The 19,984-nt window shown below is 45.7% G+C and overlaps 1 protein-coding gene across 1 annotated transcript in view; it reads left to right on the forward strand.

The window, feature by feature from the left end:
• Nucleotides 1-19,480: 19,480 nt before the first annotated feature.
• Nucleotides 19,481-19,984, forward strand: part of TMSB15B (thymosin beta 15B) — a 43,094-nt gene continuing 42,590 nt past the window's right edge. The window contains exon 1 of the mRNA XM_029607365.1: nucleotides 19,481-19,507. The gene's annotated coding sequence lies outside the window, so the exon portion shown is untranslated. The remainder of the gene's footprint in view (nucleotides 19,508-19,984) is intronic.

Raw genomic sequence — 19,984 nt, forward strand, 5'->3', positions numbered from 1 at the left:
GGAGAACTTTCGGGGAAGGTGGAATCTTATCTGAAGGGATTGGCTTCACTTTAACCAGGCTAATGGTGCTAACCTTTAAAAAGGAGAGAGAGCAGCTTTTAAACTAGAACAAAGGGGAAAACAGACGGTCGCTCAGCAGTGCATGGTTTGGAGGGAGGTATCTTCAAAGGATACTAATAATGAATTAGAATCCTGACAGTGAGGTTCCAATAGTAAGAAAAGTAGTCCAGGTGCCTATAACTAAAAACTCACCTGAGTTTAAAAAAAAAAAAATCCAATTTATCCCTGACAACAGAAAAGCAGAATGAAAAAACAAACTTTGAAATGTATGCTAATGCCAGAAGTCTAAGAAGTAAGATGGGAGAATTAGAGTGTATAGCAGTGAATGATGATATAGACTTAATTGGCATCTCAGAGACATGGTGGAAGGAGGACAACCAATGGGACAGTGCTATACCGGGGTACAAATTATATCACAATGACAGAGAGGAGCATCTTGATGGCAGGGTGGTGCTTTATGTCCGGGATGGCATAGAGTCCAACAGGATAAACATCCTGCATGAGACTAAATGTAGAATCAAATCTTTATGGGTAGAAATCCCTTGTGTGTTGGGGAAGAAAATAGTGATAGGAGTATACTACCATCCAACTGGCCAAAATGGTGAGACGAGCAGTGAAATGCTAAGAGAAATTAGGGAAGCTAACCAAACTGGTAGTGCAGTAATAATGGGAGATTTCAATATATAGAGGGGTGGTTTTTTATTATTCATCCTTTTATTATATTTTTTTCAATATTGTTTTGTTTTGTCTTCATTTTTTTGTATCTTAAGAGTGGTTATTGTGATTCTATATAAAAGTGATTATATATAATCTCCTTTCACCATTAAATAAAGGTGAAATGTTTTGTAATTCTTTTTTTTATTTAGAGAACTGGATTTGGTTACATGGTTTAAAATATGGAGTTCATTGTATGAGTACTGACGATCATAGGGCAACGTTAATGTTGCGCTTCCCGGCCACGCTAGTGCCACGACTGTGTCTGCTTACCTGGCGCAACCGTCTACCAGCTCCTCCCTTAATCCCAGCTCTGCTCAACCACGGCATCCACGAGCGTCCCCAGGCCCATCGGGGCCTTCCACCTCGCAGTGCTTCTTGCGCCAGGGCTTGGTGTCCTCCTCGGCATTGACCCTGCCCCCTAGTGCGCGCAGAACTCTAGCGAACTTAAAGGGCCAAGTGCGGGAAACCCTCGGGCGGTGCCCAATTCTGACATCACCTGAGCCCTGTATAAATGCAGGGCTCAGACTCTAGCTCATTGCCTTGGCAATCGGGTCATACACTCCGGTGTTCTCTAGTTTGCCTGTTCCTGTGTCTCCTGTTCCAGCGTCTCCTGTTCCTTTGTCTCTCCATTCCTCGGACTGATCTCACGGTACTGACCTTTGCTTGCTCTTGACCTCGTCTGACTGCTGCCTGGATCCGACTTCTGCCTATTCATTGACCACATCTGACCGCTGCCTGGAACTGACTTCTGCCTGTCAACTGACCTCATCTGACCACTGCTTGGAACTTGACCTTTGTCTGACCTGACTACTCCTGGATTGACTACAGGTACTGACCCCTGCTTTGGCTGACCATTCTGGACTGATACCCTGGCTTTCATCCTCGCTATCCACTCAGATACTCTCTTCTAGCCTCCTGAAACCTCTGGACATTCTTGCATGGACATCAACATGCACCCTTGTTTGTGGTGGGCACTCCCCTGCACTTCCTCTCTAGGAGACCCTGCGAGGCCTGGGTAACCAAGGGCTCAACCTAAGGGAACCCCGGGTTGCTATTGGCGAAGCTCCAGCTAGCCTCTGTCTCCTCCTGTGCTCCACCTCCTGGTGACAGGCACTTTCTGGGTCCGACCAGAGGACCGTACCAATCCTGCACCAGGCCAAGGGTCAACCTCCAGCGCAACAGGTTGCCAAGGCCATGGACTCGGCGGAGTTTTGCTCCATGCAGGCCATCCCTGGCATAGCTGCTCATGTCCGAAAACAGCAGCGAACTATAGAAGCATTAGCTTCATCTGTGGAGAGACTAAGTTCTCAACTAGATGATTCTGTTATGGCCAACTCAGGGGGTTTTACTCAAACCCTGCCCCCGTGGGCATCATTGTCCCTCCTGGCTCCACCCCATTTCAATGGGGATCCGCGCCTCTGCCAAGGCTTCATCAACCAATGTTTTTTATGCAATTTGCACTACAGCCTGCGCTGTTTCCAAGTGAAACCACCAAGATCACCTTCATCCTCTCACACTTTGAGGGGAAAGCCCTGGCATGGGCTTCCCTACTTTGGGAGATTTCTGATGATATCCTCCATCACCTCTCCCACTTCATGTCCGTGTTAAAGCGGACCTTCGAAGAACTCGGCCGACAGGCAGTTGCAGGTCATCATCTTCTTCACCTCTGTCAAGGCTCGCATTTGCTCACTGAATTCACTGGAATTTAGAACATTAGCCACAGAACTGGGATGGCAAGTGGACTGCCTAGGGGCAATCTATCTAGAGGGCCTGTCTCCAGCTCTCAAGGATGAGCTGGCTTCTCGAGAGATTCCTACATCTCTTGAAGACCTGATTTCCCTGGTTAGCAAGATTGACCATCGCCTACGACAGGGGCACCAGGAGGTAAAGCTCCTCCAGCCTTCTGCCTCATGCCCAGCTCATGCCACGAGCCCCCAGTTGAAGGCCTTACCAGCACCTCCTCCATCACCAGAGGAACGGATGCAAATTAATCGCGGACGCCTGTCTCCTGAAGAACGTCTCCGACGTAAGAAACAAGGCCTTTGCCTTTATTGTGGTAGTTTTTGACACCTCCTGCAGTCCTGCCCCATAAAGCCGGGAAACTGCAAAGCCTGAACCCAGCGGGGGTCCCGAGTTTGGGCGCTACTTTTACTAGCCCCCAATTAGTGCTTCCTGTGTCCCTTTCTAGGGAGTCACGTTCCTTTGCCACTACCGCACTCGTGGACTCTGGGGCGAGTGGCAGTTTTATTCTGGACGACATCATCACACTACTCCAGATCCCATTTCAACCTCTGGAAGTACCTCTCCACATTGCATTAATCCAGGGAGAGCAAAATGGCGCCGGCCGTAAGGCAACACGATTTGACTGCAGGAGGTCGTTCCGGACCCCCGCTGGACTTTTGGCAAGTCTTGTGGGGGTCAGGAGGCCCCCCCAAGCTGGCCAAAAGTCCCTGGGGGTCCGGGAGCGATCTCCTACGCTCCTGACGTCGGGGGACAAAAAACAAAATGGCGCCGGCGCTACCTTTGACCTGTGATATGACAAGGCAAAGGTAGCGCCGGCGCCATTTCTACAACGCACCCGGAGGTCCGAGAGTAAAAGATCACACCGGGACCCTTCCTCTGGACCCCAGGTAATTTAAGGCATTTTGGGGGGGTTTTTCGGGAGGGTGGGGGATTTATTTTAAAGGGTCGTGGTGGGTTTTAGGGTTGTTTTAGTGTGTCGGTTTTCCTGCCCTCCCCTTCCCCTCCCCCTTCCCCGATTTACGATTTTTTGACGATAAATTGGGGGAATTGTTATTGTATCGCGGCTCTAACGATTTTTGACGATTTAAAATATATCGGACGATATTTTAAATAGTCAAAAAACGATTCACATCCCTACTACTAAATGGAGTTCACGCAAAGGAGAGATGCATTACTAGCTGTGTACCTCAGGGACTGGTCCTTGGACAGACTATTTTCAATAATTTCATCAGTGATATTACGGAAGGATTGTTTGGAAAGGTTGTCTTTGTACTGATGATACCAACATCTGCAATAGGATAGACCAGGGCTTCCCAAACCTATCCTGGGAACCCCACAAGCAGTCCGATTTTCAGGATATCCACAATGACAGGTATGCATGAGATAGATTTGCATATAATGAAAACTCAGTATATGGAGATTTATCTCATGCATATTCATTGTGGATATCCTGAAAACCTGATTTTGTGCGGGGGCCCCAGCACAGGTTTGGGAAGCTCTGGAGTAGACAGCCAGGAAGGTGTGAAAAATATGAGGAGGGATCTAGTGAAGCTTGAAGCATGGCCTAGGATCTGGAAGCTGAGATTTAATAATAAAAATTGCAGTTACTCATTTAGGCTGCAAAAACCCAAGGGGGTGAAATTATTTTAAGCACAAAAGAAGAGTGGGATCTGGAAGTGATTGTATCTGATGATCTTAAGATGGTAAAACAGGTGAATAAAGTGATGGCAAAAGCCAGACAGATGCTTGGCTGCATAGGGAGAGCCATGGGCAGTAGAAAAAGGGAAGTGATATTGCCCATGTATACAGGTCCTCATTTGGAATACTATATACAGTTTTGGAGACTGCACCTTCAAAAAAAGGATATAAATCAGTAGGAATCAGTCCAGGGTGGCTATTAAAATGGTCAGTGGTCTTTTGTTCTAATGCATATGGGGACAGACTTAAAATCTGTACATGTATATTCTAGAGGAAAGGCAAGAGCAAGGAGCTATGATAGAAACATTTAAATACTTCTACTATTTCCAAGGTGAGCCTCTTTCAAAGGATGAAACGAGTCATGGGATGAGAGTAAAAAGGAATAGACTCAGGAGTAATCTTAGGAAATATTTCTTTACAGAGAGGGTAGTAGATACATGGAACATCTATCCAGTGGAGGTGGTGGAGACAGCTATCTGAATTCAAGAATGCATGGGATAAATTCCAGGGAATCTCCGAGGGAGTAATGGGAACTGTAAAGTTAAAATAGTTGGGTGGAGGGGCAGACCAGTAGGCCATTCTGTATTTTTTTGCCATTATGTTGCTGGAAAATTGGGCATCCAAATGGCAGATGAAATTTAATGTGGATAAGTGCAAGGTGATGCATATAGGGAAAAATAACCCATGCTATAATTACACAACGTTGGGTTCCATATTAGGTGCTACAACCCAAGAAAGAGATCTAGGCGTCATAGTGGATAACACATTGAAATCGTCGGTTCAGTGTGCTGCGGCAGTCAAAAAAGCAAACAGAATGTTGGGAATTATTAGAAAGGGAATGGTGAACAAAATGGAAAATGTCATAATGCCTCTGTATTGCTCCATGGTGAGACCACAACTTGAATACTGTGTACAATTCTGGTCGCCACATCTCAAAAAAGATATAATTGCGATGGAGAAGGTACAGAGAAGGGCTACCAAAATAAGGGGAATGGAACAGCTCCCCTATGAGGAAAGACTAAAGAGGTTAGGACTTTTCAGCTTGGAGAAGAAACGGCTGAGGGGGGACATGATAGAGGTGTTTAAAATCATGAGAGGTCTAGAACGGGTAGATGTGAATAGGTTATTTACTCTTTCGGATAATAGAAAGACTAGGGGGCACTCCATGAAGTTAGCATGGGGCATATTTAAAACTAATCGGAGAAAGTTCTTTTTTACTCAACGCACAATTAAACTCTGGAATTTGTTGCCAGAGGATGTGGTTAGTGCAGTTAGTATAGCTGTGTTTAAAAAAGGATTGGATAAGTTCTTGGAGGAGTCCATTACCTGCTATTAAGTTTACCTAGACTAATAGCCACTGCCATTAGCAACGGTAACATGGAATTTTGGGGCACTTGCCAGGTTCTTATGGCCTGGATTGGCCACTGGTGGAAACAGGTTGCTGGGCTTGATGGACCCTTGGTCTGACCCAGTATGACATATTCTTATGTTCTTATGTTTCTGTGTTTCTCGTAGACCTCATTCCTCAGCTGGGATTAAGGGCAGCTGTTATATATTTATTTTAAGAGTCCAAGCAGGAACTTGTATGTCAAAGTAACAGCAGCATTTTATTTTTGGCCATAAGAGCTTACCAAAAAGAAAATAATTTATATCAAATTGTTCCACCCTTAAATATGCTTTAAATTGTCAAAGGTGTAGTGGTTTTCTTTAATTAGGATTCATGTATTACCAAATGAAGACACTAGGTGGAAGCATTGTAAAGAGAGATTTTATTAAAGAGACTACAAATGTTAGGCTACTTGGGCCAGAGTTCAGTAAAGTCTGATGGGCTGTGTGCAACAGTTTCATCTATTCATGTGCGTATATTTTTTTTCATGCAGAGTTTACGCTTAATGCAGCAAGAGGTTTTGTGTGCAAAAAATGTGCACTCAACCTAGTATAAAATAGAGCACACGAATTAGCGCTCCTCCATTTAAATCCCCTGTTAACAAAGGCATTGGCTATTAGGGATGTGAATCGTTTTTCTGACTATTGAAAATATCGTACGATATTTTCAAACTCATCAGAAATCGAGGGCTCCCCAAAACAGATAGGAAAACCCCACGAAATTGTTCGTGGGGTTCTCTTATTGTTTTGGGGGAGGGCGGGAAAATGGCACACAAAAACAACCCCTAAACCCACCCTGACCCTTTCAAACACATCCTTTAGCTTCTCCCACTCTCCTGACCCCCCCCCAAAAACATTTTTAAAGTACCTGGTGCTCCAGTGGGGGTCCCGGGAGGTAGGAGCACTGGATGGCTCGCGCCATTTTTAAAGATGGCGCCGGCCGTCCATTACTCCTACCATGTGACAGGGGCCAGCCAATGGCATGGATACCCTGTCACATGGTAAGGGCAAAGGGCCATCGGCGCCATTTTGATTAGTGGCAGCCGACGGCCCGAGAGTGGGAGATCGCTCCTGGGACCCCCACTGGACCACCAGCTACTTTTAAAAAGTTTTGGGGGGGGGGGGGGGTCGGGAGGGTGAGGGAAGCTAAAGCATGTGTTTCAAAGGGTCAGGATGGGTTTTTTGTTTATCGGCTTGGGCGCAGCCGATAAAAAAAAACAAAAAAAAAAACGATCGGACCCCATGAAAAAATTCCCCGATTGTTCCCGAACCCGGAATCGGAACCGATGCCGGTTCCAATTCACATCTCTATTGGCTATTACTCCCCAATGCAGGGAGGGAAATAGGCTTAACTCATGGTTTCTTAAATGCTGTACATGAAGTTCATAGGGTGGGGTCCTGTACTTAGATTTTATGCACATAAAATACAATTTGTGTGCATAAATCAAGTTATAAGCTTAGAAGATACTATTGGTGAGCAGAAAATATTTAATGCCCATAAATCATATTTTATGTTGGCTAAGCATGCCTTCTGCACATATTTTTTTTTTAGCATGCTTTTTCAAAATTACCACTGCATTAGTATATAATTAATTTACTGCATTGGCAGTTAATTCAGTTTTTACCACCGGAGTACGGAAAAGGTGAGCTAAAATTTTATATCGGGGCTTTGGTTACCTATAGGTAGAAGCTGAATTCCGGAATCTAGTCACAAATGTATAAGGTTAGCCTAACAAAAAGGGATCACCTACCGCTTTAATACTTATTATTAAATTATTTAAAAGAAATGGAAGCGGGATAAATGATATCCTACATCCTTGCACACTTTGTGAACAAATTGAGTATTAGACCCAATTGTGGTTATAGTTGATCTAATGTCGACTGTTCGTTAGTTATAGCAACTGCATGAAAGCAAGGTTACCATCCGTGTGAATTTAACCGAAGACGTCATCAGTCTACAAATGCTCGCAGTTTGGGCAATAAAATCCCAGACCTGCAGGCCTTAATGGTGGAGGCAGACTTGGACAGTGTTGCTGTCACGGAGACATGGTTCACAGATTCTCATGACTGAGATATGGACATACTGGGCTATAACTTGTTAAGGAATGACAGAAAGGACAAAAAAGGGGGAGGAGTAGCACTTTATGTCAAAAATAATATCCAAGCAACTGAAATGCAAGGAAAGTGGGGTAGAGAAGAAGCATTATGGACCATCCTAAAAAAAGATGACGGTACATCCATTTTTACTGGAGTGGTGTACAGGCCTCCAACTCAAACAGAAGAACTAGAGAGAGATCTGATCAAAGATATTATAAAGGTGGGAAAGAAGGGGAAGTGTTGATTGTTGGTGACTTTAATCTACTGGATGTGGACTGGAGAATCCCTTCTGCAGAATCTAACAAAGATAAAGCGAGGTGACACAACATTTTTCAGATATATCAGAGAAAGGAGCAAGGTACATAGTGGTATAGTGAAATTGAAAGGGGATAAGGATCAATGGGTGGAGAGAGATGATGAATTAGCAGAAATATTAAACAAATACGTCAGTTCAGTGTTCACAAAAGAAGAACCTGGAGAAGGACAGTCACTTGTTATGAAGAATGTAGAAGGGGGTGGAGTAGATGAAACTCCATTTATGGAAGATAATGTATGGGAAGAGCTAAGTAAACTGAAAGTGGATAAAGCCATGGGGCCTGATGAGGTTCACCCCAGAATACTGAGGGAACTCGGAGATGTGCTGGCGGGTCCACTGTGTGACCTGTTCAATAGATCTTTGGAAAAGGGTGTAGTGCCTAGTGACTGGAGAAGAGTGATGGTGGTCCTGCTTCACAAGAGTGGGAGCAGAGAAGAGGCTGGAAACTACAGGCCGGTTAGCATCACCGCAGTGGAGGGAAAATTAATGGAGACTCTGCTGAAGGAAAGGATAGTGAACTATCTACAACTATCTATGCTTGATCAGAAGCAGCATGGATTCACCAGGGGAAGGTCCTGTCAGACGAATCTAATTGATTTCTTTGATGGGGTGACTAGAGAAGTTGATCAGGGAAGAGCGCTCGATATAATTTACTTGGATTTTAGTAAAGCTTTTCAGTCTATATATATTTGTAAATTTTTGTAAATTTTGCTCATAACGTTTTGTTTGATTATCTCCCGCCCTTATCTCCCCCCCTCATTTGTTCTTATGTTAACTCGTTATATCTGTTTGATGTAAATCGCATCCTCATTTATTTATATGTTACTTCGTTATATCTGTTCGATGTAAAACGCCTTCCCAGGCGCCAATTTCAGTTACACTGTAAACCGATGTGATATCCCTGATGAACGTCGGTATATAAAAATTTTAAATAAATAAATAAATAAATAAAGCTTTTGATATGGTCCCATACAGCAGACTCATCAACAAAAGGAGAAGATTGGGAGTCAGCCCCAAGGTGTTGGCGTAGATTACAAACTGGTTGACGAATAGAAGACAACGGGTGATGGTAAATAGAACCTACTCTGAAGAGAGAATGGTGTTAAGTAGGGATCGGTGTTGGGACCAATTCTGTTCAACGTCTTCATGAGCGACATTGCGGAAGGGATAGAAGGTAAAGTTTGTCTCTTTGCGGATGATACTAAGATCTACAACAGAGTGGACACGCCGGAAGGAGTACAGAGAATGAGACTGGATTTAAGGAAGCTGGAAGAGTGGTCGAAGATATGGCAGCTGGGATGCAATGCCAAGAAATGCAGGGTCATGCATCTGGGGTGTGGTAATCTGAAAGAACTATATGTATTGGGGGGTGAAGGGTTGATGTGCACAGAGCAGGAAAGAGATCTTGGGGTGATAGTGTCTAACGACCTGAAGTCGACGAAGCAGTGTGACATGGTGATAGCCAAAGCCAGAAGAATGATGGGCTGCATAGAGAGAGGAATATTGAGTAAGAAAAGGGAAGTGATAATCCCCTTGTACAGGTCCTTGGTGAGGCCTCACTTGGAACACTGTGTTCAGTTCTGGAGACCATATCTTAAAGGAGACAGAGACAGGATGGAGGCGGTCCAGAGAAAGGTGACCAAATGGTGGGTGATTTCCATCGAATGACTTACGAGGAGAGATTGAAGAACCTGAATATGTATACCCTGGAGGAAAGGAGGAGCAGGGGTGATATGATACAGACCTTCAGATACTTGAGAGGTTTTAATGATCCATAGTAGGGATGTGAATCGTTTTTTGACGATTTAAAATATCGTCCGATATATTTTAAATCATCAACAATCGTTAGGGCCACGATACAATACCAATTCCCCCGATTTATCGTCAAAAAATCGTAAATTGGGGGAAGGGGGAGGGCAGGAAAACCGGCACACTAAAACACCCTAAAACTCACCCCCGACCCTTTAAATTAAATCCCCCACCCTCCCGAACCCCCCCCCCCCCAAATGCCTTAAATTACCTGGGGGCCCAGCGGCGGTCCGGAACGGCCTCCTGCAATTGAATCGTGTTGTCTTCAGCCGGCGCCATTCTGCGCCGCCATTTTGCAAAATGGCGGCGGCCATAGACCAACACGATTCGACTGCAGGAGGTCGTTCCGGACCCCCGCTGGACTTTTGGCAAGTCTTGTGGGGGTCAAGAGGCCCCCCCAAGCAGGCCAAAAGTCCCTGGGGGTCCAGCGGGGGTCCGGAAGCGATCTCCTGCCGTGAATCGTTTTCCGTCGTTCAGCGGGGTTCCGGAACCCCCGCTGAACGACCTCCTGCAGTCAATCTCCTGCCGGCGCCATTTTCCGTACGGAAAACGATTCGCGGCAGGAGATCGCTCCCGGACCCCTGCTGGACCCCCAGGGACTTTTGGCCAGCTTGGGGGGGCCTCCTGACCCCCACAAGACTTGCCAAAAGTCCAGCGGGGGTCCGGAACGACCTCCTGCAGTCGAATCGTGTTGGTCTATGGCCGCCGCCATTTTGCGCCGCCATTTTGCAAAATGGCGGTGCAGAATGGCGCCGGCTGAAGACAACACGATTCAATTGCAGGAGGCCGTTCCGGACCGCCGCTGGGCCCCCAGGTAATTTAAGGCATTTGGGGGGGGGTTCGGGAGGGTGGGGGATTTAATGTAAAGGGTCGGGGGTGGGTTTTTGTAGAGTATGGAGGCAAAGAACACACTTGAGGCAGCTCTCATGGCATCCAGGTCAAAAGGACTTGAGCACAGTGTAGCACTCTCTTTTATTGTACATTCATACAAAGGCAGATGATGTGTCATTACATGATTGGCTACTTTCCCATAGCAACAGAAGAGTCATTACACCATTGGCTTTGGCTCAGTGGGTGTGCACGGGTCATATCATTGGCTGCTGAAATCTACACCTCCTGACTTTGTCCTGCCCCTGATTAGGGAACACCCAGCCCCTCCCCCAGGAATTCAGGGCCAACAGGTATCCTTTCCCAGGCAGAGACTTAAGCACAAGTGATGCTTTTATTCAGGCAAATGTCAGGGAGAAGGGAAGTTAATGTTTAAACCCTGAAATGGCTTGCTGGCAAGCGCATATTTCCCACATCTCACTCTTTCTGTTTTTGTTTAGGAAGCTCAATAAAGCTTTAAACCCTTACTGAAAACTGTTATGTCTTGGTATGGGCTGGAAATAGGGGAAGAGGGATTTGAAGAGAAGAAAGCTTATTCGACGTGGTGTGCCAGCTGCCGATGAGCTCCTGAATCTCCATATCACCCAGAGCAGGTGCAGGTGGTGTGCCAACTCTGCAGGGCTCAAGATTCCCTATTAAGCAGCATACAAGACATCTTTATATCTGGGCTGAGAGCAAGGTTTCAGTATGGATATGAGGTTGGGTATGCACTGAATACAGCAGCACAGGCAAATAATTAAGACAATTACAGTAATTATAATAGAAATCACCCTTTTGAGACCAGAAATATCAGGGAGCCAGGACCATAGCCAGTCCCATGGAGAAGTAGGTATTCTGCCTGAAAATGGTGCATCAGCAACCATGGTTTCTATCTGCTCTATGGTATGTGTGAGGTTTGCTTTATAGTCTGATATGTACACACAGCAATGAGATCCAATTAATGCACAAACACCACCCTTTGATGCTAAAATGGTGTCTAAGGCATAGCGGTTCTGTAATGCTACTTGTCTAATCTGAGAAACTTCTGTTGTGAGTAGTTTTAATGCATGGACTGTCTGATTAAATAGGGCAGTCGTCCAGTTAGCTAGGATGTGTAAGTCCCTGTAATTCATAGCTGTTCCCATTGGAGGGAACAGGCTTCTAGCTACCTGAGTTTCTGTAAACTTTTCTATGGGATTATTTATCGCCTCCCTTTTGTTACGGAGCCTTGCTTTGGGTAAATTTTTGACTGCATAGTAAGAGGGGAGGATGTAGCCTAGAGTGCATCTGCCTCTCCATCTGGGGGGAATGTGCATATATGCTCTACGCCCACACAGCATCCAAATGTTCCCTATCTGGTTAGTGTACCAGTTACGGGGCTGTTTGACTTGTTGTACCATAGCGGCTACATACTCACACAGGCTAAATTGTCCGTCTGAGAATTTTTCTTTTCTATCACACCTTTTTGGTTCTCCCACGGAACATCCTGAGATCAGCCAATTGCACATATGGTGGGTAAAGCTATGCAAGTATTCTGTGATGTTATTTGGGAATTCAGGGTAAACTGTTACATTAGAATATGATCGAAACATGACTTCTTCTAATACAATGGTGCGGTTACAATATGGATATTTTCCACCTGAATTCCCTTTCCCATCCCCTGTATCATAGTCCCAACAAAGAGCTGCAGTCTCTTGAATACAGCTACCAATGTGTAGTATGGTATTATTAACTGGAGAGTTAATGAAAACCTCTCTGTAAAGGATAATTAGTCCATACTGTAAGGTTAAATGGTACAGCATGCATCAGTCGTTCTCCGCAGGCTTGGGTTGGCATGTGTGTGCAGATCTAATAGTCTGTTCGATTCAACAGGTGTGAAAAGTTCTGTCAGAGTCCTTGTTCTGAAATCGCCATAGCTGGAGAAATAAGGCAAAGGATGAGGATGCAGAACACAATTGTTAATGAGTTGGCATTCAGGCAAGAAAAAGCGGCTAATAAGTTCTCTGGAGTTTTCTCAAGGCCTTGCTGTTCCAGGAGTTGTGCAGACTGGTTGGATAGGGCCTTGATCTGTCCCCAGGTCATGTGGTGCTGCTTTTTGCAAGGAGTCCGATCTCTGTCCTTCTGAGGGCTGTGGAGACTCATGGAGAAGTTTGGGATCGGGTCCTGTAGACCTGGACACCTTTCCATCTTTCCACGGCTTGATATACCTGTGGAAGCAAGCAGAGAAACATATCCTCGTCCCTTTGATAAGGGGACGGGACCGTACCAGACATTAAATATTCTATACAAAACTGATGGCTGTGGGTGACTAACCCTAGTCCCATAATGATTACTCATGGCTGTGGTCTGATTTGAACCTGATATGTTTAGATGATTCAAAGTGAACAATACTTTGTTCAGCCAGTCCTGCTTAGTGGGAAGTCCAATGGCATTCCCCCCTTTTTGTTTGTGTTTGTCAAGAGCTGTCTTAAGGGTAAGATTGGCTCTCTCCACAATGGCTTGCCCTGTGGAATTGTAGGGAATGCCAAATATGTGTCTAATGTTCCATTGTTGGCAAAATTCAGCAAAGGAATGGCTGCTATAAGCAGGGCCATTATCCGTTTTCAGGACAGAGGGTAACCCCATTATAGAAAAAGTTTTTATACAGTGATTGATAACATGCTTGGTAGCTTCTCCTTTTTGGGGCGTGGCCCATAGAAAATGTGAGAAGGTATCAATGGTTACATGCAAAAACTTCCAGGGGGCAAAGGAGGGATATTGGGTAACATCCATCTGCCAGATTTCGTTGGCGTGTAAGCCTCGTGGGTTCACACCCATGGAAGGGGCAGAGGTGACTTGTGAACACTGGGGGCATTGCTGTACAATAGCTCGGGCTTGCTCTAGTGGGATATCAAATTGTTTCGCGATAGACTTTGCATTTTGATGAAACATGGAGTGACTATTCCAGGGAGTGACGCTAAGCACTGCCTGTTTTGTGGCCGCATCTGCGACCGCATTGCCCTCAGAAATCCATCCAGGGAAAGGCTGGTGGCTTCTGATATGGGCAATGTAGAGTTGGTGTGTGCGGTGTTGGAGGACTGACTGCAGGGTAAGAAAAAGGGATAGCAGATTCTCATCTAATGAAGGGGTTACATACGCTCCTGGAAGAGAAGAAACAACGTTACAAACATACTGGCTATCAGAAATAATATTTAAATCAGCATTCATGAAACATTGCAAGGCGAGAATGACTGCAGCTAGTTCTGCTCTCTGCGCTGACCGCTGAGGTGGTGTAATTTTTGTCACCCATTTTCCTTGCACTTGCCAGGCGACCGCTCCCCATTTCGGACTACCATCGGTGAAAACCGTCTGTGCCTGGGGAAGAGGGGTAGGCGATAGTCCTGGATAGACTGAGAGTGGGACCTGATTAAATGCAAGGATACGAGGATCTGATGGTATGTGATAGGAAATCTTACCCACATATTCTGCCAGCGCAGCCTGCAGTACTGATGATTGACATAACATTCTTTCCCAGTCCCTAAGAGGTAAAGGCACTATGATATTTGCTACATCAAGTCCTAGCAAAACTCTGCTACGTTCTCGTCCTTTAAAAATTAGTTCTGCATGCATAAGCGGTAACATGCTAATTGTATGCGAAGGAGAATGTGGCAAGTATAACCATTCAATGATTAACGTCTTGTTCCCTGTCTGCTTCTCGACTAGTTGTGTTAAGGTTGCTGTAGGCTGTTTCGCGGTCGGAATCAGGATTAAAGTGAAGGGAACATTGTCAGCGCATCTGTCTACCCATATAAGTTTCAGTGCCTCATTGACCTGTTGGAAAATCTGTTTCTGCTGAGGAGTTAGCATGATCAATTCTGATGGATTTGTCTTATTCCTTAAAGCATCAAATAAAGGGCTGAGCATATGGGTAGGCAGACCCACATAGGGCCGCAGCCAATTGATGGATCCCAGTATTTGCTGTAATTGTACATATGTAAAAGCATCACTCATTTCTAGCTGTGGGATTTGAGGGCTTGAGTAAGTCTGCAGCATCTTATGACCTAAATATAAAAATGGTTCATGTTTTTGCACCTTTTCAGGGGCAATATTCAACCTGGATTTGGCTAGTTCCGAGGATAAATGGAGCAGCCAGTCATCTGGGATTTGAGGTGCAGCCACTAAGATATCATCCATATAATGATATATCAATGCATGTGGGAAACGCTTCCGAAACCCTTGCAGCGCTTTATCCACAAAGTGTTGGCATAATGTGGGGCTGTTCAACATTCCTTGTGGTAGAACAGTCCACTGATAACGTTTAGTAGGTCTCTGATTATTTAAAACAGGGACCGTAAAGGCAAAGAATTGTTTATCCCTTTCACACAGTGGGATTGTGAAAAAGCAGTCTTTCAGATCTACTATTAAAATTTGATAATCTCTAGGAATCATGTTTGGGTTTGGGGTGCCGCACTGAAGCAGACCCATAGGTTGCAGAATAGCATTAATGGCTCGAAGATCGTGGAGGAGTCTCCACTTTCCCGATTTCTTTTTTATAACAAAAACAGGTGTATTAAATGGACTAACAGTGGGTTCAATATGACCAGCAACTAATTGATCATTTACCAACTCATTGAGAGCCTGAAGTTTATCGTTAGGCAGGGGCCACTGCTCTACCCAGATGGGTGTGGTGGATTTCCAAGCTAAGGGGAGAGCAGTGGGCTTACTGTGAGACATGCTTAATCTTCTATTACTAGCCGGGCTTGAAACTGACTCATCAAATCTCGTCCCCAAAGGTTAATATGTATGGGGAGAATTACAGGTTTTAATTTTGCTGTGCTTGAGCCAGAGGGATTTGTCACAGTCAGCCAGCGAGCACTGCGGCGAGCCGGCTGCCGTCCCCCTACCCCCCACACCGAGGGGGAGTCTACTGTTGGCCAGTCAGTGGGCCAGTTATCAGCGGTTATGACTGAGACATCGGCTCCTGAGTCTAAAATGCCTTCAAAGGGCTTACCGTCTAGCAAGTAGGTTCTCTTCGGTTTCTCTTTTTTGATTGCCTGAGTCACTGCTAGGATACTAGGGTGCAGTGCCGGGGCTCGGGTAAATCCGAAGCCGCTGGAGCCTCTGGCAGTCTGCTGTTCTCCTACGGGCAAGACACATGGAACCATGACTAGCTGTGCCCAGGAGTCCCCTTTGTGCAATGTGAGGGAGGATTTTGTTTCAAATTGAATCATAAGAGTACCCTCATAATCAGAATCCACTACTCCTGGGATAACAAAGATCCCTGCTTTACTTGCAGAGGATCGAGGTAGAATTAACCCGATGGTTTGTTCAGGCAAAGGGCCTGTAAGCTGAGAGGGCATCAGGGTGACCTGCCCCGGGAATGCTACAAATTTGGTGTCTTGATTAACAAGATCTATGCCAGCGCTGCCGACTGTTGCTGCTGCGGCTGGCTGTACTCGAATCATGGGGGTGGCAACAATTGGGCTGGGGCTTGTTGCTGGCCCGGAAACTAGTTTCCCTGACCAGTACTTCGACATTGATTAGCCCAATGGAACCCTTTTTTACATTTGGGGCATACAGTTTTTGGTCGTGATCTGGGGTCCCCTGCAGAGTCGGTTCTCTTATATGCTCCGCCACCTGGGGCTCAACACTGTTGCTTAAAGTGGCCAGGTTTCTTACAATTAAAGCATGTACCTTTGGGTTGGCCTTTCTGCAGGGCGAAAGCGAGGGCATCCATTTGAAAAGCATGGGTACCTACATCTGCACATGCTTTAAGCATGTCTGCTAGGGTGTAATCAGGTCTGCCAACTATGGGTTGTAAAACCTTACGGCAGTCGGCATTTGCATTTTCAAAAGCTAACTTTGTTATGAGTTCCACACTTGCTTCTGTATTGTCTACCTGTCGCCGAATGGCTTCCTGCAAGCGATCAATAAATTGTGTATAGGGCTCTGTGGCTGCCTGGCGGGTCATTGTGAATGACTTTGTAACCTTCCCTGAATCGGGGACCTTTTTAAAGGCTTTATTCACGCAGCGGACTAACGCTGGATAAGCGACCGCTGGTATGCCAATTGCTTGTTGTTCCATGGTAGCAAATTGACCTGACCCATATAGCTGTTCTGGGAGGTAGGCGCCACCCGAATTGGCTCCCGCTATTAATGCTTCCCTTTGGTATTCAGATTCCCATACTACATACTGGGCTGGGGTGAGGAGCATGCGGGATAAATCCTTCCAATCTTGGGGAACTAATTTGTAGCCATTAGACAAACCCTCTAACAAACCTCGGGTGTAAGAGGAATGGAAACCTGTCTCCTTAATGCTTGTACGGAGTTCTCTGAGGATACTATAGGGAAGGGGGGTCCAATTATATTCTGTCCCGCCTTGATCATTGATCCTTTCTGTAATGGGAAAGGCTTGAAGCCCTTCTAATAATTCTTCTCCTGTAAGATTCCCTTTCTTTTGTTCCTGCTGAAACCCCATGCGGACCACCCCTCCCATGCCAGGTTGTAGTTTAATTGTGCCCAAGAGCTGGTTTTCTAAAGAGGGCGGAGATGTGTGAATGGCTTGTGCTTTGGGTGTAGGTATGGGGAGCTGAGGATACAAAGAATTTGCTGGCTCTGAGGGATTTTGAAGATAAGGTGGGGGAAGGGTAGGTGAATGGAATGTATTGCCTGCCTTTTTACTGTCTGCTTCTAAAGGCACATGGGTTGAAGATTGTTGGAGACTTTTAATCCCCATGTGCTCAATGGCTTCTGTGCATTTTTGCCATAACAATAACTGCCTGATTGGGGACCTTGGAGCAGTATGAAGACAATTGCCTATGGACACCCAGTCCTGTATATTTAAAGTTCCTGTATCTGAATACCAAGGGCAGCGGCAAGCTATTTCACTTATTAATTTTTCTAAATCCCCTAATCTGACTTGTGCTATTTCCCCCCTGGTAACGAAATAATGATTCTTGATGATTTTCTGCAGCTCCTTGGCATGTAGCCTCTGCTGCATGGATAAATCACTTCCCATTGCTCACGAGTGTGGGGAACAAACTTGCTAAAAAATACTTAAATATACTAAAAAGTACTTTAATATACTTACGATTAGCAGATCTGTTGAACGATGCGCATCTAAGCTATGTCCAGCCGAATGAGCAGAGAGTATCACGTCGGGGTCACCACATGTAGAGTATGGAGGCAAAGAACACACTTGAGGCAGCTCTCATGGCATCCAGGTCAAAAGGACTTGAGCACAGTGTAGCACTCTCTTTTATTGTACATTCATACAAAGGCAGATGATGTGTCATTACATGATTGGCTACTTTCCCATAGCAACAGAAGAGTCATTACACCATTGGCTTTGGCTCAGGGGGTGTGCACGGATCATATCATTGGCTGCTGAAATCTACACCTCCTGACTTTGTCCTGCCCCTGATTAGGGAACACCCAGCCCCTCCCCCAGGAATTCAGGGCCAACAGGTATCCTTTCCCAGGCAGAGACTTAAGCACAAGTGATGCTTTTATTCAGGCAAATGTCAGGGAGAAGAGAAGTTAATGTTTAAACCCTGAAATGGCTTGCTGGCAAGCGCATATTTCCCACAGGTTTTAGGGTGTTTTAGTGTGCCGGTTTTCCTGCCCTCCCCCTTCCCCCGATTTAGCTACGGACCGCCGCTGGACCCCCAGGTAATTTAAGGCATTTGGGGGGGTTCGGGAGGGTGGGGGATTTAATTTAAAGGGTCGGGGGTGGGTTTTAGGGTGTTTTAGTGTGCCGGCTCACGATTTTAACGATTTTCATGATACTTTAAACACCCAAACGGCAACAATACGATTCCCTCCCCCTCCCAGCCGAAATCGATCGTTAAGACGATCGAGGACACGATTCACATCTCTAATCCATAGTCGTCGACAACCCTTTTCCATTTGAAACAATTTAGTAGAACTAGGGGTCACGATTTGAAACTCCAGGGAGGAAGACTTGGAACCAATGTCAGGAAATATTTCTTCACTGAGAGGGTGGTGGATGCCTGGAATGCCCTTCCGGAGGAAGTGGTGAAGACTTAAAACTGTGAAGGATTTCAAAGGGGCATGGGATAAAACTGGATCCCTAAAAGGCTAGGATAAGAATAAATAAAAAAGCTTAACCAGCACTGAGTGGCAGTTATTACCCTTAAGACAAACATGGGGGTAACCTGCACAGAGCGGCAGTTACTACCTTGGAAAGCTTGCTGAGCAGACGGATCATTTTGGTCTTTTTCTGCAGTCATTACTATGTTATTATGTCCAGTTATCTCAGCAAGCCCAGTAAGGAACAAGATTTTCAGGTCGGTTTGTAAATGTGGGATAGAGAGGAAGGGAACGGAGAGTTCCAGCAGATGGCTTCATATTGAACGAGTTCCTGTTTGATTACAAATAATGTCACAAGGAAAGACCACTACCAAATGTATCTCTTTGTAGAATAACTGAAAACTGCATAACTATTTGTTTAAACTAGTTTGGGTATATTTTGTTCTTGAAAAGGGCTCCAACTATACTTATTACTTTCCCATTCCACATCAAAACACCGCAGACAAACAAAAGCATTTGCTCAGAAAAAGGGATGTTTTCAAGTCTCCTTTGGAGCAAGCTGGGAGATGTAGTTCAATCTCGGTGCTAGCCCCTGGCCAAACAAAATAACCTCTTAAACCGACACGTCCAAGAGGCATTTATTCCCGCCCTTATTCGGCCTGGATGAGCCAATGCGCGCGAAGTGGGCGGGTCTGGATGTAGGGCACAGTGGAACGATCAGGCACTTAGGAGGACAGATTCACTTTAAGGATTAGCAGCTGTGGAGGTTTAAGGAGTGCGCAGGTAAGGCAGAGGCTTGGCGTGCAGGGATGGCAGAAGAAGCGACGCCAGATGTGCGGAGTTCAGCGTGCGAGGGCTTGTAGGTTGTCCCGCTTTCTGGTGCTTATTCAGGAGCGATGATGGAGAATCGGAACATTTTTAAATATCTTCCTCGCCCCCCCCCCCCCCCCCCCGCCGGGCAACATCTTGGTATTGTGAGTATAGGTAGCGGATGGGGGTTCCTTCGATAGTGGCTACACACAGTATAGATCGATTCCACTCCTCGTTTTTCGGATTGCTGTTTCATGGGTTAGACCTTGGTCTAGAGGTCGTTTTGGTAGTAAGAGTATAGTGGGGAACTCGGGTTGTAGCTTTTCATATTTTGCGGCCCATCTCTCTCCCGCCCCCAGCTAATTTGATGTTGGCTGGAAAAAGAAATGCAGAGTCTCGGTTCTAATCGAAGAAGAGTATCGCTTCTAGACTGAAGCAATAGCAGGGTTG

Source organism: Rhinatrema bivittatum, chromosome 6, assembly GCF_901001135.1.
Source record: "Rhinatrema bivittatum chromosome 6, aRhiBiv1.1, whole genome shotgun sequence".
NCBI classification, from domain to species: domain Eukaryota; kingdom Metazoa; phylum Chordata; class Amphibia; order Gymnophiona; family Rhinatrematidae; genus Rhinatrema; species Rhinatrema bivittatum.